At 36.9% G+C, this 27313-nt stretch overlaps 1 long non-coding RNA gene across 1 annotated transcript in view; it reads left to right on the top strand.

Moving 5' to 3' along the window:
- The window catches only part of LOC309830489, a 141548-nt gene extending 120173 nt beyond the window's left edge, over positions 1 to 21375 (top strand). Inside the window, exon 3 of the long non-coding RNA XR_014297488.1 lies at positions 21209 to 21375. This is a non-coding gene — a long non-coding RNA (uncharacterized lncRNA). The remainder of the gene's footprint in view (positions 1 to 21208) is intronic.
- Positions 21376 to 27313: the final 5938 nt, after the last annotated feature.

Here is a 27313-nt window from a genome sequence, read left to right as displayed (position 1 = left end):
TTTCATTTCAGTTGTAGTTTTCATTTCAGTTATTGTATTGTTCATCTGTTTGTTTGTTCTTTAATTCTTGTAAGTCTTTGTTAAACATTTCTTGCATCTTCTCGATCTTTGCCTCCATTGTTTTTCCGAGGTCCTGGATCATCTTCACTATCATTATTCTGAATTTTTTTTCTGGAAGGTTGCCTATCTCCACTTCATTTAGTTGTTTTTCTGGGGTTTTATCTTGTTCCTTCATCTGGTATGTAGCCCTCTGCCTTTTCATCTTGTCTGTCTTTCTGTGAATGTGGTTTTTGTTCCCCAGGCTGCAGGATTGTAGTTCTTCTTGCTGATGCTGTCTGCCCTCTGGTGGATGAGGCTATCTAAGAGGCTTGATGGCAGGGACTGGTGGTGGGTAGAGCTGACTGCTGCTCTGGTGGGCAGAGCTCAGTAAAGCTTTAATCCATTTGATTGTTGATGATGGGTGGGTCTGTGTTCCCTCCCTGTTGGTTGTTTGGCCTGAGGCAACCCAACACTGGAGGCTACCTGGGGTCTGTGGTGGTGCTAATGACAGACTCTGGGAGGGCTCATGCTAAGGAGTACTTCTCAGAACTTCTGCTGCCAGTGTCCTTGTCCCCACGGTGAGCCACAGCCACCCCCTGCCTCTGCAGGAGACCCTCCAATACTAGCAGGTAGGTCTGGTTCAGTCTCCCCTGGGGTCACTGCTCCTTCCCCTGCATCCCGATGAACACACTACTTTGTGTGTGCCCTCCAATAGTGGAGTCTCTGTTTCCCTCAGTCCTGTCAGAAGTCCTGCAATCAATTCCCACTAGGCTTCAAAGTCTGATTCTCTAAGAATTCCTCCTCCCATTGCCAGACCCCCATGTTTTGAAGCCTGACGTGGGGCTCAGAACCTTCACTCCAGTGGGTGGACTTCTGTGGTATAAGTGTTTGCCAGTCTGTGAGTCACCCACCCAGCAGTTATGGGATTTGATTTAACTGTGATTGATTGCACCCCTCCTACCATCTCATTGTAGCTTCTCCTTTGTCTTTGGATGTGGGGTATCTTTTTTGGTGAGTTCCAGTGTCTTCCTGTCGATGATTTTCCAGCAGCTAGTTGTGATTCTGGTGTTCTTGCAAGGGGGAGTGATAGCACATCCTTCTACTCCGTCATCTTGGTTCCTGAAAATGTCACTTTATATTGCATGAAGATTCTTACCTTTCACCTGAAGTTGTTTCCTAAATGCCCAAGTACTCTACTACCAGCTGGATTTTTAAAGAGTGTCCACTATTTTCTTGTTGAAGAGGCAGGTTGTTCTTTTGACGAGTATATATCTTAAGGCCATTTTGCCAACACTTTAGTTGATGGACTGTCCACTCTGTCCAAAGGAAAACCAGAAAACTGGGGACTGGATTTAGTTTAAAAAATACTAGGACATCCTTATTTCAAATGACAGTTGAGTAATGGAAAATGATAAATTGAAAGCTGTTAGCATTAGTTCCATCTTCATTCAGGATCACTATGACCTTCTACAGCCTGTTTAAAGTTCACATTTATTTAACTGGAAAAATGGATAAGTCTAGAAGCATGAGCAAGGTGCAAGGCATATAGCTTTTCTTCCAACATGCTATGTGATCTTGGACACATTCCTTAATTTTTCTAAGCCTCAGTAACCTCATCTGTAAAATGGGAATAATTAGAAGTACTAACTTCATAAACTTGTTTGAAGACTAAATGAAATGATGCCTTTTGAGCATTTAACAGAAATCTTGTCACATCTTAATCACTTCATAGATATTACACACTATTACTGTAATAATACTGTACTTTTCTTTATGAATAACTTATTCTCCAAATTGTAAGATATTTGGGAAATATTTGACATTTAAACTATATATGTTTTAATTTTTCAAATTTATGTGTTGTAAAGAAAATTGCCTTATTTCATAAATTGTTTCCTGTATGTGCAGTTGTAAAAGATAAATATTGATGTTAAACATGCTAGTAGGTTTGCTAAGTGAATAGGGCACAGTGATGACAAGAAAGAACAAAATGGATTGAAAATGAGTATTATTTAATTCAAATTGAAAGAAGGGTTATATTAGCGCATATTCTGTTTCAGCCATGTCAGCCATAAAATATTTTAAAGAGAAGAAGAGCAGCAAAGCCCATGTGAGAAGGAGGAAGTTGAATGACAGAGAACAAAGAAAATGTTTAGTTACTAATTCCAGGATGGAGATGAGGTCAAGATGGTAGTTAGAAGTCCAGGAAACAAAATATTGGTTGACTTTGAAGAATCAAGTTTTGAGCTGAAAATATTAGGCATATGGGACAATATTCCAAAGAACCCAACAACACCAAAAATTCTTTAAAATTTTCATGTTTCTGACAATGTCTCTGAAAGAAAGAAAAGTCTAGGTGCTATTAAAATTAGAAGTAAAGATGAAACTTGAAGATAAAACATTAAACACTTGCAAATTAGCAAAATCAGTGAATAACTCTTTAATTGATTCATTCACGTATGGATGAATGCATTTATTTTATTTACACCGTGGCCTTATGAAATGTAAATTTTAGAATTGAAAGGAAACACTAATCTAATTCAAAATCTAATGCTTGAGTCCTGTTCTAAATGAGGCACATTAAATAAAGATAAGCTGAACTTAGAAACATATTGAAATTGAAATCGGTGACTTAAAAATGTGCAGGTTCTCCAAATACAAACAAAATATCCCTATCTTGTCCAGTAGGTGGCAGTCACCCATATGAAAACCAGAGTCTTCCGGGGGATCTCAGTAGTCCCAGTCTGTGCTTAGCAAACTTCTTCATAAGTCTTACTATTCAGTGATGTTAAAGATGCCTATACTGTGCTTTCCTCTTTTGTTTCTCTGTACTGCAGCACCGTAAAATTCAGGCAAGATTGTGGTGAGAGAAGATAACCTTGAATACCTTCCTCTATTCACAGGCCACTTAGTGGCCATTCATTAAAAAATATTGTATTAGGGCTTCCCTGGTGGCGCAGTGGTTGGGAATCCACCTGCCGATGCAGGGGATGCGGGTTAGTGCCCCAGTCCGGGAGGATCCCGCGTGCTGCGGAGCGGCTGGGCCCGTGGGCCGCTGGGCCTGCGCGTCCGGAGCCTGTGCTCCGCGGCGGGAGGGGCCGCGGCAGTGAAAGGCCCGCGTACCGCAAAAAAAAAAATATTGTATTGGTCATTTTCCAAATGCAAGACAGGTAATTTGGTGCTAGGGATAGAAATATGGACTAACAAAGTCATAACACCCAAGGAATTGGAAGGAGGTTTTAGTCTAACTCAACATCCAAAGATTGAATCCTGTTTTAAGAGAGATGTTAAATAAAGGCAAGCTACCACAAATATTTTGTTGGAGCAAAAATAAGTCAATAATTTCAATAACTGTAATAAGTCATATGATTGAAATATGAACAAAGGGTTATGCTAGGACAAAACAAGGAAAGACTATAAATCAGCCTCAGAGGGTTAGGGAAGGCTTCCCACAAGAGATAATATTTGCATTAAATCTGGATTGCTGAACATTGAGTTCAGGCATGAACTGGTTGAAGGAAAAGAGAATAATCTACTAAGAAGCAGGTAAAGTAATTACAAAGACATAGTACCAGTGAAGAACTTGATGTTGTCCATTACAGTCTTACAGAGATCCACCCAGCTAGGAGCTCTCTACCAGGTCTGGACTTCAGGAGGGAAATATGTCTGGACTTCAGGAGGGAAATATGGGAGGGACTTCAGGAGAGATTAAAGCTTAGGTTCTGGGAAAGCCCAGGCTATAGTAGAGTGATAAGGAGTTCAGCAAATGCTGAGGATGAAACCCTTGTAAACACTAGTTTTTAAGAGGTATAATCCTGACTAATCAAAAAAAAAAAAAAAAAGGAAGCATTTGAAGAGCTAGAAGAATTATAAGACATGTGTTTCTGTAGGCAAGGGAGAAAAAAATTTCAAGAAGGAAGTGGTAGCTAAAGGAGGCAAGATCAGCAGAATGGTCACAAAACAAAAACGTGTCCATTTTGTTTTGAAAACCACAAAAATCATTTGAATGGATAATGGAAATCCAAACCATATTATAGTTGGTTGAGGAAAAAAATCAAAAAGTGAAGATGCAAGCATGAATAATTCTTGTAAGAAGTGACAAAGACTCTCTCTAAACTCTCTCATGGCTTCCAGCCGCTAAAGTCTTATCCCTAGCATGACCCTATCCCCTTCAAAATGCCTGCCCGGGAAAGTTCAAAGCTGCCAAATGAATGTGTTTTTTGTTACAATCAATCAACAAACACCTGAAGACAGGGCCCCTGTCCCCCAGTCTCTGTGGGAGGGTAGAAGCCTAACTTTTATAAGTCCTAGTGGAGGTTCTATCCAGTGCAGTAAGACAATGAAAATAAATATATCTATAGAGATTGAAAAGGAAGAATTAAAACTATTTTTTAAAGATGACTTGATTCTACTTAGAAAAAGTGTACTTTTCTTAGAAAAAAATCCAAAACCATAGTATTATGAGGTAATTTGCAATGTTACTAGATACAAGGTCAATATAAAAAATCAAATGTATTTTAGATACTAGACATAAATAATATGAAAATTCAATTTGAAAACAATATTTACAAAACATCAAAACATCGAATACCTAGAAATGACTTTAACAAAAGATGTGCATGACCTCAACCAAAAAACTACATGTTATTTCTGAGAGAAATCAAAGAAGATCTAAATAAATGGAGAAAGTATTATCTTCATATATTAAGAGACTCAATGGTTTTAAAATCCCAGCTCTCTCCAGCTTGATATATATTCATTGCAATAGTGTGAAATTGAAATGCTGATTCTAAAATTTATATGGAAATCGAAGGACCTAGGATATCCAAGGAAATCTTGAAGAACAGCAATGTTGGAAGATTTCCATTACTAGATATCACAAATTATTATAAAGCTACAGAAGTAAAGGCAGGGTGGTATTGATTCAAAGACAAACAAATACACTAATAGAACAAGAATAGAGTTTCCAGAACCAGACAAAGTTTACATGTTCACCTGATACACAACTAAGACCCCAAGGTAATTCAGGAGCATAAAGCTCATTTTTCCAATAAATGGTTTTTGGAAACCTATTTATTGGGTCAATTAGGTATGTATATTCAAAACTAAATCGTGACCTCTGCTTCATAACACGTAATACACATTGCAAAAGATACAGACTTCGAAGAGAGGGGTAAAACAATAAAGCTTCTAGATACATCTCTGTGATCTGAAGTAGATGAAAATGTATGAAGTGGGACACAAAAGCACTATCCATAAAATAAAAGTTTTGTAAGCTGGACTTCATTTAAAATAAAAAACCTTCTGTTTCTAAAAAGACAAAATTATAATGCAGGCTGTATACTGAGAGAAGATATTCACAATACATGCATCTGACACAAACCTAATTTCAAATTATATTTAAAACTATTAGAAGAATGACACTGACAATTCAGATTTTTTTAAATGAGCAGAAAACTTGAACAGGCCCCTCATAAAAAAAGATCCTGATAGCCAAAACATATATAAAAAGAAACTCAGCATACAAAGTCATCAGGGAAACGCAAATTAAAACCACAATGAGATACCATTATATTTCACCTGAATGGATAAAATGAAGAATTGGTAATACCAAGAGATGACAAGCATGTGGACCGATCTTTTAGTGCAGGCATTATACATAACTACTATCCTCCTGAGGAGGGTCTTGTTACACGTCTGACACCAGCCCACCTTCTTTGAGAGGCAGTTCCTGGCTTGATATTGGGCACTGGTTGGCACAGAGAGACTTGCTGGCTAACTCCTATTAGGCTTCAGATCTGATCTTAAATTTTCTTTCTCTGGTTAGTTCCAGATGGCCTCCTTCACATGTCTGATTGTTGGCTCTATGTCAGGTAAGGCAGGGGATGACTTGGCCATGTGTCCCTCATCATCTAGCAGGCTAGTCTGGGCCTGTTCCATGGTGGAAGACACACACACACACACACACACACACACACACAAAACATAGCTATATCGATATCTATGTATATCTCTATATATCTTTGAACCTTTGATTCTATTCTGAGTAGATCTACAAAAGAAATGAGTGAATGTATTCACCAAAAACCTGTATTAGAATGTTCATGACAACATTACTTGTAAGCCTCATTCTAAAACCTCATACTGAAAACAACAGTAGTGTTCATGAACAGTAGGAGAGAGAAATAAATCACAAAGTATCCGTTCACTGCAGTTATGTAGGGCAATGAAAAAGAATGGGCTATTCCTACACACCCTAACATGACTGATTGATACAGACATAAGCTGAGCAAAAGAAGGCAGGCATAAGAGTATATAATATTATGTTGAAATTAAATTATGAAATTAGGAAGAAAGCAAAAACAATCTATGGTGATAGAGATCAGAATAGTAGTTTCCTTTGAGGGATTGTATATGCTGTTTGGGCAAGAGAAAGCCTGCTGGAGTGTTGGAAATGTTGATTACATGGATATGTGTACGTGTGTGTGTGTGTGTGTGTGTGTGTGTGTGTGTGTGTGTGTGTTGTGTATATAGAATATGCATATATGTTTTATATATGTAATGTGTTGAGTACATGGATATATATGTAAAAATATCAAGTTGCATACTTATGATCAATCTGATGCCTTATTTTATGTTATTGTACCTCAATAAAAAGACAAATGAAAAGAAAGTAGAGGAGATGGGGAATAATTAGAACAAGGCCCTGGAGATGGCTGAAGGGATGGGATTGAAAACACAGGTGAAAGATTTTCTTTGTAAAGGAGGAATGAATGCTACCACTTTCTCTGAAATTTGAGGGAAGGAGATAAGCATAAATATGAATATTAATTTGGGAAGAATTTTATTTTAAGTGAAAAGGAGTGGAAATATAAGGAATTCAAACTATTTTTTAAACATCTTTATTGGGGTATAATTGCTTTACAGTGGTGTGTTAGTTTCTGCTTTATAACAAAGTGAATCAGTTATACATATACATATGCTCCCATAGGAATTCAAACTATTGATGGCCACAGGGAGTTAGTGGCATAGAGTTTGTAGCCTCTGCTCTAGACTCGTACTAGTTATCATCAAAGCACAGAGGTCACACTATGCCACAGCATTGCCATCAGGTATTTTAAATTTCCATTTCATTTCATTTCATTTATTTCTGAAAAATGTTCCTCACTTCAATTCTACTCTCAACTTTATGTCTTTTTGGGGATATATGTATGCATATGGCTGATTCACTTTGTTGTACAACAGAAACTAACAGAGCATTGTGAAGCAATTATACTCCAGTAAAGACGTATTAAAAAAAAAAAAGACTAGCCAAGAAAATTATGCCCACATATAACAACTCAAAAAATGGCGTCACGTCACTTTGGAATCTGATGTTTATCCTGTGATTTGTTCTAATGCATTTCTCTCAGTATTATCAAGATAAGGTGCTTTATGTTAATGTACTAAAATGACAGGAGCTGTATAATCATTTGTTTGGAATCTATGAAGTATAAAGAAATCTTCATCTAATTTGAAATTAAATAGCCATTTACTGCATCCATTGCAAAAAAAAGAAAAAAAAAGCATCAATGTATTTCCCCTTCAAGTGGACACTAAGGAAGCCAAGAATTTCCAAAACAAGAAGTGCTTTTCTCAGATTTAGGAGATGGGAGAGCAGACCAGCCAGATTGTCATATTTCAAATGCACATGAACTGGCTCCGTGAAAGGTCGGGGGCCATCTCTGTGAGAGGAACACCAGCGATACTGCCTTAGATTTTTAGAAAAGACAAATAGCCCTGTTTCCCCAGAGAATGCTGGGGAATTCTCTGGGGAAAGAGAATATATATAAAGCATTTTATATACTTTATATATAAAGTATAAAGCATTTAAAGATAAATCAGTCTTAACTGCTCCTAGATGTTTTTGATCTCTAATCCACAATGCCTCACCAAAATCTAGAACCAGGAAGTATAATTATTCGAATAGCCCGAATCTGGCCCAGATATGAAAAATTTCTTTCTCAGAATTAGCAACACAGAGTTAAGGTTTGAGTCATAGCTCCTCCCCTAGGATATGGGTCATTTTTGATATGAAGTAACAGATGTGGACAGTAGAGAAATCTCTGTGTCTAAGGGGTTTAGGGTCAACATTACATAAATTACCTGCTTATACAGGTTGCAGGGGTAGTCCTTCTGCCTTAAAATTAGTCCAGTTTCTAATCAGTAAGGATGTTTGCTCTGGCTGCAATGATAATATATTCTTTCACCCGCCCCGCCCACACACATACACCACCAGTGAAGCAGAGGTTCATATTCCCTCTAATATTTGCTTCTTTATTTGATCTTCAAGTTCCATCTGGAGCTACTAAGGAAGTTGTTTCTGAAAGCCCTAGAGTAAGCAATGGGAAGTCTTCCTGCGAAATCATGATTCAGAGGCCTGGAGACAGTTGGGTGGTACCAAAACCCTTCAAAAAACTTGATCAGATTGAAGCAACAATGGCTGTCTGCCCTACCAGCTGCCAGGAGATATATCTGTAGGAAATATTGTTACTGGAGAATAACTGGGTTTTACTCATCTGTATAGAATTTGAAATTCAACCTCTAACATTTCAGAAAAATAGAGCTTAATGCTAAAACTGCCTCAGTATGCTTTGTGCTGAAAATTCCACGAGGCAGTACTAGGCAAAAGGAGTTAGGATACAGATTATGCTCAAAGGGAATGACCTATAGGTTAAATAAAATAGCCAGGAGTAGTGGCTGTACAAACTGCAACAGCATCAGACAACAAAGAAGCCTGTTGAAAGGTGCTCTGGGCTTTTATCTTTACAATAGCTCCTTATATCTGTATAGCTCTCTAAAGATTACAAAACACTTTAAACACATTATAACCACCACCTCACCTCCATCCTTCAAAATCCTATAGCAGGAAAACCAAGGAGAAGAATGGAAAGGAAACATAACTGGCTACATATGTCCTATTTCTGGAATGGCATTTTGCAATTTCTGTCAGTCTTGTTTTGTTGCCAAAGGGTGAGGAGAGTTTCTCGAAATGTCGTGAGTTCTTGGTTATGGTTACCTTGTTTTCTTGATTAACTATATTTGTAAACACCTAATTCAGGGCTTCTTCATTTTGTCACTATTGACATTGGGGTTGAGATAATTCTTTGTTGTGGAGGGTGTCCCATGCATTGTAGGATATTTAGCACAATCTCTGTTCTCTACCCACTAGATGCCAGTAGTCATAAATGTTGGCAAATGGATTGGGAACTGGAGGGAGAGAGATTAATAAGGCAAGAGAACAGAGTAGCTGCTTTGATTCAAATAAATTCTTATACAAAAAAATTCATGTTAAAACTTGAAAGAATTGTTACTTAACAAATCTGCTTACCACACACTAAACAGAATATTGTTGATTCTTTTGGACATCAAGTAAACAGATAAGTTCCAACATTTATTGCATCAATGATTCTCTTTGTTATATTGTGGGAGAATTTATTATAACATTTACTTTAGTATTTCTCTACATTTTAGAGTTCATCCTGATACAAGGTCTTTCCAAAAGGTCAGAATTGGGTTCCTCATTCTTTCTACCCTCTCTTTCCTGTAACTGACTCAGAAGACATCACATCTGACTAGAGTTACATTATACAGAACTCTTGCTGAATCTTTTGATTCACATGTTTTCTCTTCCTTTTTGTGAAAACAGAACCAGCATTTGCATAATCCCTTACAAACTAATGATAAAAGACAGATGTTCATTCCTCAAATCAATGTATTTCAAGAGATAATCTTAAAAAAGTTTAAATAATCTCAAGTGGAAAAAGAAACTCATCAAAGACAAGTGAGATAGGGAGGGTGGGAGGGAGACGCAAGAGGGAGGAGATACGGGGATATATGTATATGTATAGCTGATTCACTTTGTTATACAGCAGAAACTAACACACCATTGTAAAGCAATTATACACCAATAAAGATGTTAAAAAAAAAAGACAAGTGAGAGCAAAACTTTCTAGAATTAAAATATTTGATAGAACTTTAAAAAGGAATCAATGAGAATTAGGTGTTAATAAATGTTAATTAAGCTAATTTGAAATAGGGAGAGCTATTTTCAATTTTGGGGTAATGTCTGAACTTGGAAAAAAACCAAAATGTCAACTTGACCTTAACAGAAAGTTGGCAATACAGACGAGCTCATCTGGATCTTGTAAGGTTCCAGGAATTCAGGAACAATCAGATATTCCAAATTGAGAGAAACTGAAATCCAGTCAAGAATTAGGCTAATTGAGAATGAGGTGTGAAAGTGAAAAGTGTTTTGGATGTTCCTATTTGCTGAAACTTAAGAGGCATGGGAATCAAATGAACACTGAAAGTAACTTTCTTGAATAAAGCAGACGTGTCTGCTTTATTCAAGAGTAGAGTTAATCTTTCAACTTGAAATCAGGTATCTTATTTATTTACAGGGGGATTTGCAGTCCTGTTGCCCTGGCTTTCAGGTGCACTTGAGGAAAACACCCTATGAAGTATCCAGTTTGTATGTTGTCTGTAAATTTTATATTCCTTTAAATGCAAAGTCCTTGTAGTTTGTAAGTCATTTTATGTTAAACTCTGCAAACATTCATTTCATTGCTGTTCAGTGCCAAGTTTGGGGCTTTCTGGAAGCATGACATAGAGAGTCAGAGAGAAAAGCAGCTGGTTTGGAAAATGATAAGTCCAAAGCAGAAAATGATTTAGCCTTAATAACTAGGGCTTTCTGTTGAAAACATGAAACAAAGAAATATCTAGTTTGCTTCTCACCCTGTAGGAGCCAGGCTGGGTTAACGGACTATTTTATTTTTCATTTACTTACAAGATAGTTATAACAATTGGCATGCATCTACCACTATACTAGGCACTTCACCAATATTATCTTATTTCTATCCTGAAACAAGCCTATAAGGTTCATACTATTATATAGTCACCATTTTGCAGTTAAGGAAACTCGAGAGGTAAAGTTATTGGCCCAGGATGCTCAGTTGACTAAATGTGAAGACAGCTTTCAAATCCAGACATTCTGGCTTTGTCTATGCCCTTATGTACCCATACCCTGCTCTCTGAATCAGAAATAAAAATTTAACAGAAGCAGCTAAATCTAGCACCAGGAGCCAGAGGATGAGGACATCCCAAATGCTCAGACAACCTGAGGGATCAAAACCTGAGAAATCAGTTTTACTGTGAGAGCCAAGAGTGTGTGACCAGAAGCTAAAAGGAGAGGAGAAGGACAGAAATCAGTCAGGACTGGAAAATGAAATAGTAGTAACGTAATGGGAGCCCAGTGGAATGGCTGAGACAGGATTTGCAATATCTACATACTGTGTTAGGACTCCTAGCCACTGGGCATGGGCGGATGGGTTAATTTAAAGTAACAAAGCAGGTCTTGAGAAACATTTCCCCCTGTGAATTTATCTCATTCCCTTTCCTCAGCCTTCTAGGGCACAGTAAGAGTATAGAACAAGAGGAAAAACAGATGGAATTACCAACTTAATTCATTTCCTCTAACATTTTGAAAATTACTATTCATTCTTTATACACTCTTCTCACTAGTAATTGCTTCCTTTTTATTACTAGGAGCATTCATTTGATAAAGGCAACTCTTGGCTCTGAGATACTGTTATGTTCAGGATCAAAACAAGATCCAGGTAACATATTATTCTTATCACAAACAAGGTATAGGAAAATGGATCTGAGACGGGTTGGGACTGGAACTTGTGACCCAGTGCTTGCACCTGGACAAATGTCTCCTCAAGCAATAAAATACAAAGAAACTATAAGGGACTAGAAATAACTGCATACATGCGCAGTTGGGCAAATTTTGGACAAAAAGACACAAAGAGATCAAAAACCCAGCTGCCACTTCTGAAGAGCCAGGAGCAAAACAAGGGTGTTGGGAGCAAAAGCAGGGTATCACATATGCCCCCTGCACACAAACCACCACCAAAGGGGTAGGCAAGCCATCTAAGCCACCCCTCCGGCCTGACCCCTGGACCTGCCGCTACCCTCAGTCCATATAAGGAAGCAGCCTGCCGCCCGCCTTGGACAGCCAGCAAGCAAGGGAACCTGTTTCTTGTTCTTGCTCCCCCCTCCTGCAGCAGGAGGCCCAATATAGCCTTGCCTGAATTTCTTATTTTTTTTGCGGTACGCGGGCCTCTCACTGTTGTGGCCTCTCCCGTTGCGGAGCACAGGCTCCGGACGCGCAGGCTCGGCGGCCATGGCTCACGGGCCCAGCCGCTCCGCGGCATGTGGGATCCTCCCGGACTGGGGCACGAACCCGTGTCCCCTGCATCGGCAGGCGGGCTCTCAACCACTGCACCACCAGAGAAGCCCGGCCTGAATTTCTTGTCTGGCCTCATCAATTTCTATTGATTAAGGAGGCCAAGAACCCTGGTTGGTAACAGATCTAAAATTCTCAGTCTTGTAATATGTGAACACAAATACCATCACCAGGTAAATTATATTTGATACGTAAACCAGCTGGAAGGTGGGTATCTAGGTCTGCTTACCATTCTCTTTATTTTTATATAACGTTAAAATAAAAGCAATTAGGCAACTAACTTTGGTGACTTGAACATAATCTTTAATTGGCACCTCTCCTCCAGATTCTCCCTGAACTTGGGAAAGGTATATAAAAATATCGGGAAGTCTATTTTAGTCTGTAAACCAGGAAACTGAAAAGTACATGCAAGGAACTCCTTCAGTATCTGAAATGGACACTACTAGTACATCCTTAGCTAGAAGTGCAGGAATATGTGGTGAAAGTGGTCCACACAGTAGGTTATTGTATATTTGGGGAACAATTTCACTTTACCAATATCCTTGAGAAAGCTATAGATAAAAGAGCAAAGATTTTTTTAAAAAGTATGTTTACTCCATGCATGGCATACTCATGGGGCAGTAGTCTTGCTGAAAGAGTGACCATTTAACCTAGAGAGAAAGGGGCCCAGCTAGTTGCCCGCAACACACTTATCAGGACCGCCTTCAGCAAAGAGATGCTGCTCTATAGTAAAAAAGCCTCTAGAAGGAACACTTCCTCCTTCCATATTCTTTCCATATGACACCTTGATGTCCAAATTGGCAAAGTTAAATCACAACAAATCAAACATTTTCCTTCTCTCTTTAACTGCCCCCTGGCCTGGGAGATTCTACCAGAAATACACAAAGTCTTTTTGGAGAACCCATCCCAATGCACAAGACCGCATGAGCACAGATCTGCCTCTGTAAAGATGTACAAAGAGAAAAAAATCACTAGGATGAGAAATGCTTCAGCAGTTCAAGAGAATCAATCTGAGGAATGAGACATAACTATCCTTTGAAATGATGTTTCTGCAAGATAGAAGGTAGGATGTTAGAAAATCTTTTATTTTCAGCAAGGCAGAAGACATTGCTAGAGGAAGACAGGCTCAAAGAGGGAAATTATGACATCAGGAAGGATAATTGCATGGAAAGGGAAAACATGATTGCAAAATTCTAAAAAGCAATAGAAGCAGCAAGACTCAATGGGAATACTGAGGACAAGTGGAACAATGAAATAGAAAACATAGAGTTTTATTTTTTTAACATAAGTCATAGACAAAAGGGTGGCAGCATGAGATTAACAAGGAAAAAATGAGACATGGAGGAACTATTGATTCATTAGTTTATCAATACAGTTAACAAATATTTTTTGGTCACCCACTATTTGAAGGCACTGTTGCAAGCACAGGTGATAGAATGATGAGCAATACAATGTTCTTGCCTCACAGGGGTTAAATTATAGTGAGTGGTACTGATAACAATCACCTAGCAAATAAATGTATAATGAAAGGTTGGGTAGTGTCAAATGCTATGAAAAACAACCAAAGCAAGGTAGGGTATAGAGCATGATAATGGGGTTGCCAGAGAGGTCCTCTTTGAGGTGAGATTTGAGCAGATAATGCAAAAATGTAAGAGGGTGAACAATGTAAAGAGCATTGCAGGCAGAGTTTAGCAAGTTCAAAGACCATGAGCAAGGATGAGTATGTGTGTATTCAAGTAGATATAGTGGAATGACCAAGGGTAGAATGCTAGAAAAGGAAGTCAGAGAGTTAGTAAATAGCAGATAATTTAGGTTCTAGAAGATCACAGAAGGAGTTTGGATTTATCACAAGAGTAAGGTGAAGCCACTGGAGGGTTTTAAGCAGGTAAGTAACTCAGCTTATATTTTAAAGAGATAATGTTTGAAATAAGAAAATATACATGTATCTGCTTTAGCTTCTTTTTTAAAAAGAGAAGTGAAAGTATAAATCAGAGCTAAAGAAATTGCTTACCTATGGCAACTGAGTGGAAGGAAACAGGGTAGAAAAAGGGAAGGAAGTAACATGTCCCCGTGAGATTTTTACATGTTCATAAATGAAAACAAAGGAGCCAAGCTATAGTCCAGTAAACAACATAAGTGGTCTTGAAAAGGGGGCCTGGGAGAAATGATCTAAGTAACTCTTGAACATGTATTTTGAACACATGCTTTGAATTTAAAAACAAAATCATGACAAATTTCTGACTCTTCTTAATAGATCTGTGCCCAGAAGTAATGAAAATGTCTGTGTCTTGGCTTTGTAAGCTTTCCACTCCCATTCATTCAATCCACAGGGTTATTGCTCAGAGCTATTGGTGTACACCTGTAAGCTAGTCCCTTGAAGCTTAATTTGAACGATGATACAGCAGTGATATCATGGACTTCAGAAGACGACAGATAAGGTTTTAAATTTCAAATTTGCTCTTTGTTAGCTCTTGGCATTGGGCAGATCACTTAATCTCTTTGACTGTGGTTTTCCCCATCAGTAAAGTGAACAATAACAAAATCTAATTGACTGGAATATAGTGAAAATTAAATGACATAATTAGGCAAAGAGTGCCGAGCATGCACTCTCTATCCTAAAAGAAAGGCAAGCAAGCCTCCATCTTGTTAGAATGGTTTAGGATAGCCAATGTTAAACTATGAATGACTACATTCTATACACATGATTGAAGGCTAAACTCAAGAACCAAGTAGCAGGAATTAAGTTTGAAATATAATCTAATATCAATAGTCAATTAATATAGGATTTATTGGGGGGATTTCATGTAAGTTAGAGAAGTTACCTCCTTGGTGATGATGAAACCTCTGTAATCCATAATTAAATATAATAAGTGTTGAATATTTCCTTCACTTAAGACTGAAAAGCCAATTATATGGACTTCAGTAGCTTTTGGTCTTGACACAAAAATAAAGAAAAGTTAACAATAAGAAAATACATATCTTTAATCATCTTTAGCTTCACTCACATCTTGGATTTTCCAACATTGGAGTAAATGTGAATATAGAATGAAGCAGTGTTTTTTCTTACTGATCCTAGTTATTAGGATGCTTTAAGATTGACTCTGTTTTTGCTATTGAATAGTTGCTTATAAAAACTAAATTTTATTCTGTCTTTTCCTAAATTTAATGTAAGCTCTATTAATAATACTCCTTGTAACATTATAAAGAAAATGAAAAAAATGCACATTTAAGCATGATTTGAGAAATGCAATGACATTATGAGCTACAAGGCAATAGCTTTAAAAATTACTATTCATTTCAAAACAATATCACATAATTATTTCCCTGCCCTGTCAACAGTCTTATGTTAATATTTTAGACTCAGATGAAGAGTCCAAAATATATTTGGAATATATATTCCAGCATATTTGGAATTTTTGCATGAAAATTAGGAGGCATTTTAAATCAGTGGGGAATGGAAGAATAATAAAATGCATGCTGTTAGGATATTGACTAGAAGAAAATAAAGTTTGAATACTAATCATCATATATAAAAATGAAATCTAGATGGACTAAACATTCAAACAATATTTGGAAGAAAACATACAGAAATGTCTTAATAATATTGAAGTAGAAGAGTATCTTTGAGGTGATGCACCCAACCCAGAAGGCATATAGATATAACATGATAGACTTGACTCTATAGACATTATCAATTTTGTATAGTGAAAGATGCCATAAATGACAAGCAATGAAAGATTGGAAAACAATATAAAAAAACTTCAACAAAGCAATACAGGTGTGAACAACTGAATAGAAAAGTGGGGAAATAATACAGACAATCTACAGAAAATAAGTAGAAATAGACAATAAACACATAAAATGATGTCCAGGCTTACTGACAAGGAAGGGACCCAACAAGCCTCACTAGTTGAATGGAAATGGTACACTCAAGAGCACAGCTGGATTGCCTGGAGAAGCATTTTGTCCTTACATCAGAAACAGGCAGCTACACCTTTGGAGGAAATATTATCTTCAACTCCAGTGCCTTCATGAAGCAACAGTGCTGGCCCAATGGGGTCTTTGACTTACAGGTGTTCTTCTAAATTTCTAGGCCTGATTGACTGATAGCTCAGCTAAATTAAAACTTAGGACTTCCCTGGTGGTGCAGTGGTTAAGAATCCACCTGCCAATGCAGGGGACATGGGTTCGAGCCCTGGTCCGGGAAGATTCCACATGCCGTGGAGCAACTAAGCCCGTGCACCACAACTACTTAGCCTGTGTGTCACAACTACTGAAGCCTGCGTGCCTAGAGCCCATGCTTCGCAACGAGAAGCCACCGCAACGAGAAGCACGCGCATTGTGAAGCATGCACACTGCAATGAAGACTTGCCCCCACTCGTCACAACCAGAGAAAGCCTACACGCAGCAATGAAGACCCAAAGCAGCCAAAAATAAATAAATTAATTAAATTAAAAAAAAACTTAATCGTGTTCATTGAGTCGCTACTGGTATTCAGTCTTAGTGCTAGATATTTGTAAACAAAGGATGTGGTTACTCAGTGTTCAGAACTCAAGGTAGTCTTAATAGCCCTGGCCAATACTATCCTTGATGAATCATTTCACATTTTTACTAATTCTTGGGTTGTTGCCAATATCCCAGGTATCTGGTCTACCACTTGGAAGACCTCAGACTGGTGGATTAAAGGCACCCTTTTTTTTGAGCCATGAACTGTGGAAACAAATCTCAGCTGGCAGTCAGTTACTCATGTAGATGTCTATGGTAAGGGCCCATTCTCTAATGAGACCAACTGGAATCAAGCTGCTGATCAGATGGCCACCATCACTACCTAAATTTATCATTAGACTGGACATGGCAATACCTCCACTTTCATAGACTGTTCATAAAGAATTGTATGTTTCTGATCTAGAAGTTATTACTTTATGCCGAACTTGTGACTCTTGCCAAAAGTTGACCCATCCGACTCACAAGTGGAATGACACATTGCAGGAGTCATTGCCTCTACCTTCTGGCAAATTGACTACATGGAATCTTTGATCCCTATCTTAAGGATATCTGTGGTACTTCATGACTGTCACCACTTTTTCTGGTCGTAGGGTTGCTGTTCCAGTCCAATCAGTAAAATCTGGCCACCGAACTATGACTCTAAAATCTAAATTGTGCCGTGTTCCACTTTCCAAACCATCTACAGTTTTGACAATGGTTTGCCTTTTGTCCTAAAGGCCACTGAAAAATAGGCTGATTATCATGGTATTTGATGTACATTCGTGGCCCTTATCATCTTCAGGCTGCTGGCATCATTGAGAAGTAGAATGCATTTTAAAAAACAGTCATCTAAAAATTATTTCGGACTCTATCGACCTTGTCTTTTCCTGGTAAAACAGTGTGATCACTGAATGTGGCCATCTCAGAATGGGTTGATCTCCTCTTGCCTTCCTCCTGGGTAATGATCACAGGAAAGGGGAGGTGAAATATATAAAACTATTTTGAAAATTCAGGATTCTTCCCTGACTATTCCTGGGCATGATGTGTGTCTTTCTCCTACCAGTAACCTCAGGTAGGCCTGACTGGTACACCCTCTGGGTGGCAGCCTTGCCAAAAGGGAAGCTAGGAGATTGAAACATAATTGTTTCAGTCACCTGGATTCTAGCAACATGGATCATGTGCAGGCATCCTTCAGGGCACTCTACATCACTTCTGGAGAATATGGGGCAAGGAAATGAAGCGCTTGTTGATGTTCACATACTGTTTGCTACATTGTGAGTAACAAAGCCCTTTATCTCTGAACTTGGAGTCTTGTGTCTCCTACCAGCATCCATGGAAAAGTAACAGACTAATATAATAGCTTGTAAGAAAAGTAAAATCAAATCCTAGACTGGCACACACATGAGTCTGATGCTCACTAAAAGTTGAAAAGCACTGAATTTGGTTGTGAAACAAAAGAGATTAAATATCCCCTGAAAACACAAGCTATGCCTATTTTTTTTGATCACTCCAACGCACCTGGTTTGTTTTACAAAGTTTGTGCTGCTTAAATGTCAATTAACTGAATTATACAGGAAGCCATTATTTTAAAAGGAATACGTGCATTACAGTGTAGGATTGCAGGTACACACATACTTTTTGATTCATTCAATATAAAATATATGCATATCCCAGAGAAATATCTTCCTGTTCTATAAGCCATTATAACTACAGTTGGTACAATGTTAGTTTTAGTTTTCATTATCAGGGAGTTGTTAAATTATATTTAATGATAACATTGGATTCAAGAAAAAATTTCCCATATTAGTTTAAAAATTAGCCCTTAGATATCACATCTTCATTTTTTGTATATCATAAAACCGTTTTATTAAATAGTGAGCTTTACTGAAAGATTTCTAGTTAAATTAAAAGAACTAAGGAAATGGATTTTCATAGCAAACTGTCAACTCAAGGATAGCTTTATCTGAACTTCTTATATTCTACTTTTCATTTTTAACTTTTTTTTTCCCTAGCTGGTTCTGTGTTAATCCAGTGAGACTCAAAAATGTCAACTCACCATTTATCTCCAAGAGAAAATATCCTTTCCTAATACTGCAATGAATACCATCACTAAAGATGAAATTTCATCATTAAAGATGAAATTTCATCATAAGTGTCTACAAAAAGAGACAAAAAGATCATAATAAAAATTGTAGGTCTTTTTTGTGTGATAAGGTAACATTTGAGAATGTTCATTGGTGCTGTCTTTGGCTGACAAAAGTAATTAATTCCAGCATGCATCTACCTAGTAGAATACAAAAGTTACTTGAAAGTGTGTGTGTGTGTGTGTGTGTGTGTGTGTGTGTGCGCGCGCGCGCACGTGCATGAGATGAATTTAAGCTTCCTGTGTAGAAAATGTGAGTCAGTAAAGCAATGGATTTCCTTTGCTTCTTTAATCCTCAACCACAGTAACATTTTCTAAATTGCAGGTCTCTATATTTTTAGGCTACCATAATCACTAGTGTTAAATCCAGAGTTTTGCACACACACTTACATTTCACTTTCCAAATTAAGTTTGAATTAAGTTTTGAATAAATTTTGAATTAAATTTCATCAGTTTTGACTGATGAAAATATAATCAAAGTTATATGAGCTAGACCATATTGTATGTATTTTATGGGAAGCCTTTATACTTCTAATACAACTCTAGTTTAAGTGATGGGGAATATTTCATTTCATAGGGATATCCCATGCATAATTTTCACAATATGCTGCTTCATCTGATGTTATCTCAATTCATTTTTTCCCGAGTGAAATCTAATATCAGAACCTTGAACTAAGGCAGGGAGACAGTCCAATGTAATAAAAAGTTATCTAAACTCTTTTGTTACAACTGTACTTCTCCCAGTGCTCCCATTTAGTCACCAGTTGTAACACGCTTGTTGTAAATTTCAGGGTTTTTTTAAGTCTTGGTTTGAAAGTACCAGGAAGTTCAAATCTCATGAGTTAATTTCATATCCTGCCATAGTAAATGGAATCCTGTATTGAATCTCTTACATACAAGAAAGGTCAGTTTCACTGTAAATATCATTTCTGCATTGAAACAAGACATTGCTTAGCTACTGGCACATGTGGTTTTTCACTTACAGACTTCCCTAGAATAGTTTTTTGAGTCTTAAAGTTGAGTTCTCTTTAGTATGAATTGTGATCCAGGAACAAGAGATCTAGGTAGGTGACTCTTTTAATCAAGAGTCAGAGAGCTCTGAGGAATGAATTCAGCCTCTGTTACCTCAGAGCTGTGTGGTCTACAGCAAATTACTCAGTATCTTTGATCTTGAGTTTCCCCATTTACTGAATGAGGATTTAAGGTCATTGTGAGAATTATAGGAGATAAATTACCTGACAAATAGTAAGCACTAAATAAATGACTGCTATCATTATGTGTCATTCCCACTTTAGTTTCTTCTATTCACTCCAACCAACACACTTTTATTCCCTTGGTACCTAAAGAAATCTTACCTCTCTTATAAGGTGTACCTCAAATTCAACTTTTCTTTTGAAACTTCTCAAAATGTCCTGAGGTGGAGGTGATTTCTCTACCACCCGAAGCTCTTCAGTACCTCTTGTAGGTAAAAGTAAAGTGAAAAGGAATCATTATCTTCTTTAAAGTTCTCTGTCACACTGTTATTTTCCTAATTACATACTTGATTGTTAAAATCCACACATTAACCATAGGAGCACTGAGAGCAGTACATAGCACTGAGAGCAGAGATTCATGTAAGATTTATTTTATATGTGTTAAGACAATGGATATGTGAGTGAGTGTATGAAACCTGGGTATCCTTTTTTTTAATTTATTTATTTAATTTATTTATTAAAAAATTTTTTTTTTTTTGCTGCGTTGTGTTCGTTGCTATGTGTGGGCTTTCTCTAGTTGTTGCAAGCAGGGGTTACTCTTCATTGCAATTTAATATATTTATTAAAAAAAAAATTACATCTAGTAGAAAGGAATCCAAGTTGCAAAGGAAGAATGAAAACTGTCACTGTTTGCAGATGACATGATACTATACACAGAAAATCTTAAAGATGCCACCAGAAAACTACTAGAGCTTATCAATAAATTCAGTAAAGTTGCAGGATACAAAATTAATATATAGAAATCTGTTGCATTTCTGTATACTAACAATGAACTATCAGAAAGAGAAATTAAAGAAACAATTCTATTTACTGTAAGAGGGAAGAACAAATCTGACTCCATATTGGATGTTTCTTTTACTTTAACCTTTGTATTTTAGTGCTTTTGCTACAAGTTAGTCACTAAAGGGATGCTGCCTATAGCTTAAAGTATACATAATGGCCTATTTCCGGGAACCCTGCCTCCTATGCCTGAGCTTAAACTAAAATACCTTTGTTTAGCTCACAGGAAACATCCTGACCAGGCCCACCTATGCATGGCTGCAGGAAAGAAGAAATTAACATCCACCCCCTCCAGAGTCTGGCTGGAACTAGGAAATATTTGCAACATCTTATTGCCTTTTTTTTTACTTTATCTCCTCACTTCCCCCTCTTTGCTCTATGAAAGAAACTAGCATACAAACCCAGGCAAGATGGTTTTTTGGAACACTAGTCTACCATCTTCTCTGCTGGCTTTCTGAATAAAGTTGCTATTCCTTGCCCAACAACTTGTCTCTTGATTTGATTGGCCTGTCATGTGGCGAGCAGTACGAGCTTGGGACTCAGTAAGATTACCAGTGCATCAAAATGAATGAAATGCCTAGGATTAAATCTACCTAAGGAGGTAAAAGATCTGTACTCAGAAAACTATAAGACACTGATGAAAGAAATTGAAGATGACACAAACTGTTGGTGGGAATGTAAATTGGTGCAGCCACTGTGAAAAACAGTATGGAGGATTCTCAAAAAACTAAAAATGGAACTACCATATGACCCAGCAATTCCACTCCTGGGTATATATCCAAAACAAACAAAAAAATGAAAACACTAATTTGAAAAGATACATACACTCCAATGTTCATAGCAGCATTATTTACAATTACCAAGATATGGAAGCAGACTAAGTGACCATTAACAGATGGGTGAATAAAGAAGATGTGGTATATATTTACAATGGAATACTACTCAGCCATAAAAAATGAAGTTTTGCCACCTGCAACAACATGGATGGATTTGGAGAGTATTATGCTAAGTGAAATGAGACAGAAAAAAAATACTGTATGATATCACTTAAATGCGAAATTTTAAAAAGAAACCTAGTGAATATAACAAAAAGGAAACAGACTCACAGATATAGAAAACAAACTAGTGGTTACCAGTGGGGAAAGGGAAGTGGTGGGGACAATATAGGGATAGGGGATTAAGGCATACAAACTATTAGGTATAAAATAAGCTACAAGGATATATTATACGACACAGGGAATATAGCCAATATTTTATAATAACTATAAATGAAGTATAACCTTTAAAAATTGTGAATCCCTATGTTGTACACCTGTAATTTATATAATATTGTACATCAACTGTATCTCAATTAAGAAAAATTACATTCCTGGTGAAGGTTGAAACTGCAGTTAGGTATTAAATCTAGGTTTGGTATCATGGGCTTTAGCATAAGCGATGCCATTTTGGGCCTGTGTTGTTGTTGTTTTAACAGATATAATATTTTAAAATAAAATTAGCAGGAGTGAAAATATATTTCCTTTTTCACTCCAGAATATCTCCTATTCAAGAGCACCATTCAAAGCGCATAGAAACCATATAAAAGACTTATTAATTAATGGATTGGTTTGCTCTTTCAGCCCCAGATGAACACACAAAGAAATCATTTATTTTTAACCTTAGTCTTAAGCATTAGTATCAGACATTTTCCATTTATTTCCTTAAATATATAAAACTGTCATCAAAATTGTGATAAAATACTTATTTCCCTTTGTTTCTTTCCCAGGAACACTTCTTTCACTTCCATGTCCCTTATCTTTAGTTGGGGGAGGGGTGGTCAGGGAGGAAGAGGTCATGAAGGTTTCCTCAAAGACTAATGGAACATGAAGGATGAATAAATGTTTCCTGGACAGAGGAGGAGGTGAATGAAGACTTATAGGAGTCTTTGGGGGAGAGCTTGATTTTGTGATGAGAACCTGAGAGATGATGTAACCAAACTGGCAAGAGAGAAAACTCTAGCCTCAAGGGTTTAATTTATCCTTGTGAACATTTGAAGAAGAACATCTTTTCACAGAAAATTTCCCAAGCACATCTTTCAAAAATTGTGTTGAATTATTTCCATTTCCAAGGAAACTTCTGGAAGAATTTCATCTTAACAGGTATTGCATCAGTGTTTTTCAAAGACCCAAGACTGTGTGTATGGCATTTGGAATTAAGCAATGCTGCCCTCTAGAGGACTCTAAGGTCATCTGACTCGTAACCGTCAGGAAAGAACTGGGACAGAGAAAAAGGTTCTCTCCCACATCTTCTTATGTGCTTAGGCCCTTAAAAATGTAGTTTGGGAAAGAAACTGACCATGGGCATAGCATTGGTTTTCATAAGGTATAGCACTATGGATGGACGTGTGTGTCCAAAGGGATCTAAACTTGGGTGAAAAGCAATTAACCCTTAAGACATGTGTGTCCCCTTTAATAGCCTGCCTCTAACACCCCCATTACCACCACTCCAGGGACTCCTTGAGGTCACACTGAGAAGACAACTCTTTAAATCAATCCTTTTCTCAGATCTCTTTGCTTTTCATAAGTCATTGGTAAAGACTGCCCTCATCAAATGTTGTTTTTTTTTTTCTGTCTCAGGATAACTTTACAAAACTCAGGATATTTGTATTTTCTGTTCTGATTCAAATGCTCTTATCTTGGGTCTTGGCAAGGCAGACTTCTACGCCATGTCCTCAAAGAAGTCTTCCCTAAACATTCTGGATAAAATAACCACCACTACCCGCTGACCTAGACATTTCTCTTTGATTCCTATGATCCTTTTTTATTTTATTCTTAACATGAGCTCATATTAGTTTACATGTTTATTGTCTGAATATAGCAACATATTTAGTCCCATGAAGGCAGAAAAATTCTGTATATTTCTATAACCAAGGGCCTAGGACAGAATGTAGTATGTTTTGGGCTAGTACTGTCCAATAGCATTTTCTGCAATGATGAAATGTCCTATATTTACACAGTTTAGTAGGACAGCCACCTGACATATGTGCCTACTGAGCCCTTCAAATGTGGTTAGTGAGACCGAGGAGCTGAATTTCAATTGTATTCTGTTTTGATTAATTTAAATTTACTCATATGCACTTAGCAGCTACAGTATCAGACAGTGTAGTACTGGCTTTCAAAACAATTTGCTTAATGGATTAGTTAATAATTAGCAAAAATACTGTGCATATATTTCCTATACATCTTTACCTCTGTTATCAGTATTCTTTCATAACTGTATTTGTTTATCTCTATATATTTTGTCAATCTTTAACTTGCCTTCAGAAGAAGTAAGGATTTCCTAAGAAGTTGACTCCCCCAAATCAGTTTTTCCCTTTCACTTCTGCCCACCCTCCATATTTATGGAATTTATTCAAGGAAGCAAATTTCTAAAAATTAGTGGTGCTACCTCCATAATTTTTACCCTGGAGAATAAAAACAGGACAAAAATTTTAATTATCTTTTTTGCATCAAGTAGTACCATATGGAGGAACACTAAGGACTGCCTGTGGCAAAAGATCAATGTTTCAGGATAAAAAAAGAAAAAGAATTAGTATATAAGAAGTCTGTATTCTTTATTTTTCGTGATTTCATTAAAACTTTAGTTCTATAATCTATGATCCTGATCTTTCATATATGTTTGCTTTGAAAACAAGGCTTTTCACAGGTAGTCTCACTGTCAGGTGAGTATTTGTAAAAGCTTTACAGATTTGTTTCCTAGAGTAAGCCAGTTTTCATGAATGCCAAATGGTAAGGTTATAACTTGAGGCTGCATTTAGAAAGGACAGAGATTAATTCTATACCAGAGGAGAAGAGATTGAAAAATCCTGTCTCGAGAGAGGTAGAGGCTACCTGTAATACATATATCCTAATTTGCTTTCTCTGTGTTGAAGTCCAAGAATGGAATGGCATGTTAGGATGAGGAACCATTGCCCTTATCCCTATGTGGAACTCCCAAAAGAGCTCAACTTGTAAAGTATCTCTTTACCAAAAGCTGCAGTTCAGCAAAGGTGAGCAAAAAGAGGGGCTTTAGATCCTGTGACATAAAGAATTGTGTTGAAAAATGCCTTTAGGTTGATTTATGTTTCAAGAAATCTGAATGCTTGCCTCACTGTTTTTAAAGAGACCAATTAATTTATTGAGTGTGTCAACAAGAAGTTATATTAGTAACATTTTACTAAAATATACTGTGAAAAGTACACGGCTTTCATTCTTGGTCAGATAGAGATGGATGTGAAAGATTTTCATTGCCTGGTAATAAGAAGAAATATAAGTCAAAATAAAAATCATACTGTTCTATGGGGATAGTGAAAAGTGATAAATGCAAAGAAACTCTGATAAACCAAATTCTCAAAGAGGAGCAAGCTGTCACAGAAGAGCACATTGCCTAGGAGCAACTTCTGTGCATGACGGTGGATGCACATGACAGGTGGATGCCCTATCTGTGAGAGCTGGAATTGACATGTATAGAGATATTTCAGGAACAAGGAAAAATCATCCAGGCCTTTAGATTATAAAGTGGGATAATGAAATAAATTGAAATCTAGAAAAGCTCTAAATACATAAATAAATTGCTCAAAAATTGCTAGCAGCCATAATTAACTAGGACCACACTTGCCTTCCCACCATAAACAACTAGAAACTGAAAAAAAAATGCAAATATTATTTTCAGACACTGAACAGTTGAAAGTGATCCATAAAGAAGATAAATAAATGAAATAAGCCCTGCAATGGACAGTTTCCTGCCTGGTGGAACTTTTCAGATGGTGGTGCAAAGATGAAGACCCCTATAGATCATAAAAGTCCTGCTTAATTGAGAGGACAAAGCTTGGAGATGAGGGAGGTACAGGCAGCCAGGATTTGTGGGGCTGAGTACCAGAAAGGAGATAGCAGTGAAAAAAGTTTTATAAAACTGCATAGAAGTTTCCTAGAGTTTGTTGCTAAGTAATAAGCCAAATGTGTGCAGTGAAAAACATGGCAAGGAATTGTAAGAAGAATAATCCTCAAAGCTAACACAGGTCTGAGAATGTTTGAACTGTGGCCATCAAAAGTCAAGAAACCTTGTTAAATAACCAGGACATTCAGCACACACTCTAGAAGGATAATGCCTTCAGAGGAGAGCTAAGCTAGATGTAGAAAAAATGCTATCCTATAACTGTCCTAACAATGCTTAGCAATAAGCTTTGAAGAACACCAAACTAATCTCCAAATTTAACTGCTTTCCAGAAAAAAAAACTACAACAGTCTTAAGAGGAAGACACCAAAATTCATCCCTCAGAAATATCCAGCATCCAACCCCAAATTAATAGATACGTGCAATGCAGAAAAACTGAGACATTTACCATGAGAAAAATCAGTGTATAGAAACAGATACAGAAGTGACAATTGATGAGGTTAATACAAAGACCTTAACATGTGTTATAACTATGCTCAAAGATGTAAAGTAAAACATGAAAATAATGAGAGAAGAAATGGAAGATACACATTTCTAAAGATGAAAAGCACATATCTGTATTTAAAAATTGAATAGAATAAACATCTGGTTATGTAATGCAGGGGGAAAATCAGTGAGCATTATGTTATTGTAAAAGATATTATAAAAAATAAAGCATAGTTCTGTATATGCTGAAGAAATATACATAACCTAAGGGACATATTGGACAAAGCCAAACTGTTTAATATCATTGTAACTGGATTACCAAAAAGGGAAGAATCAGAAAAACAATTTGAAATAATAATTTCTAAATTTCATGAAAATTAAACCCACACATCCAGGAAGATTAATAAACCAAAATCAGTATAAATTCAAGGAAAACCACACAGGGCATACTGTAATTAAATTACTAGAAACCATTGAAGAGAAAAATTTTAAAACAGAGGAAAAACATATATTATGTATAGGTGAACAAAGAAAAGAAGAATCATAGACTTCTTATAAGAAATTATACAAGATAGAAGACAAAGGAGCAACATTTTAAAAGATAAAATCAATCTTTATACCTCAGAATTCTTAACTCAGAAAAAATATTAAGCTAAAATATTTAACCAGTCGTTAAAGACTAGATATGGGTAAGCATGAGAATTTGCAGCCACTTGAAGGCTTTTCTCAATGTAGTTCATCAAATTCTCATGAAAAAGATGGAAGGCAGAATGGTAGAATGGGGAAAGCCACCCTTAAGTGTAGGCCCAAGGAGGGTAGCAGGAAAGGCACAAAGTTCCACTGTACAATACTCTTAAGGGAAGCAAATTCTGTTACCCACAGGGATACACTGAAAACCCATTTTGGCTGGGGGAAATTAAAAGAAAA

Source organism: Grampus griseus (assembly GCF_964374135.1).
Source record: "Grampus griseus genome assembly, chromosome: 11".
Lineage (NCBI taxonomy): Eukaryota > Metazoa > Chordata > Mammalia > Artiodactyla > Delphinidae > Grampus > Grampus griseus.
The sequence above is the reverse complement of the archived record's forward strand: the minus strand, read 5'-3'. Positions and strand labels throughout refer to the sequence as shown.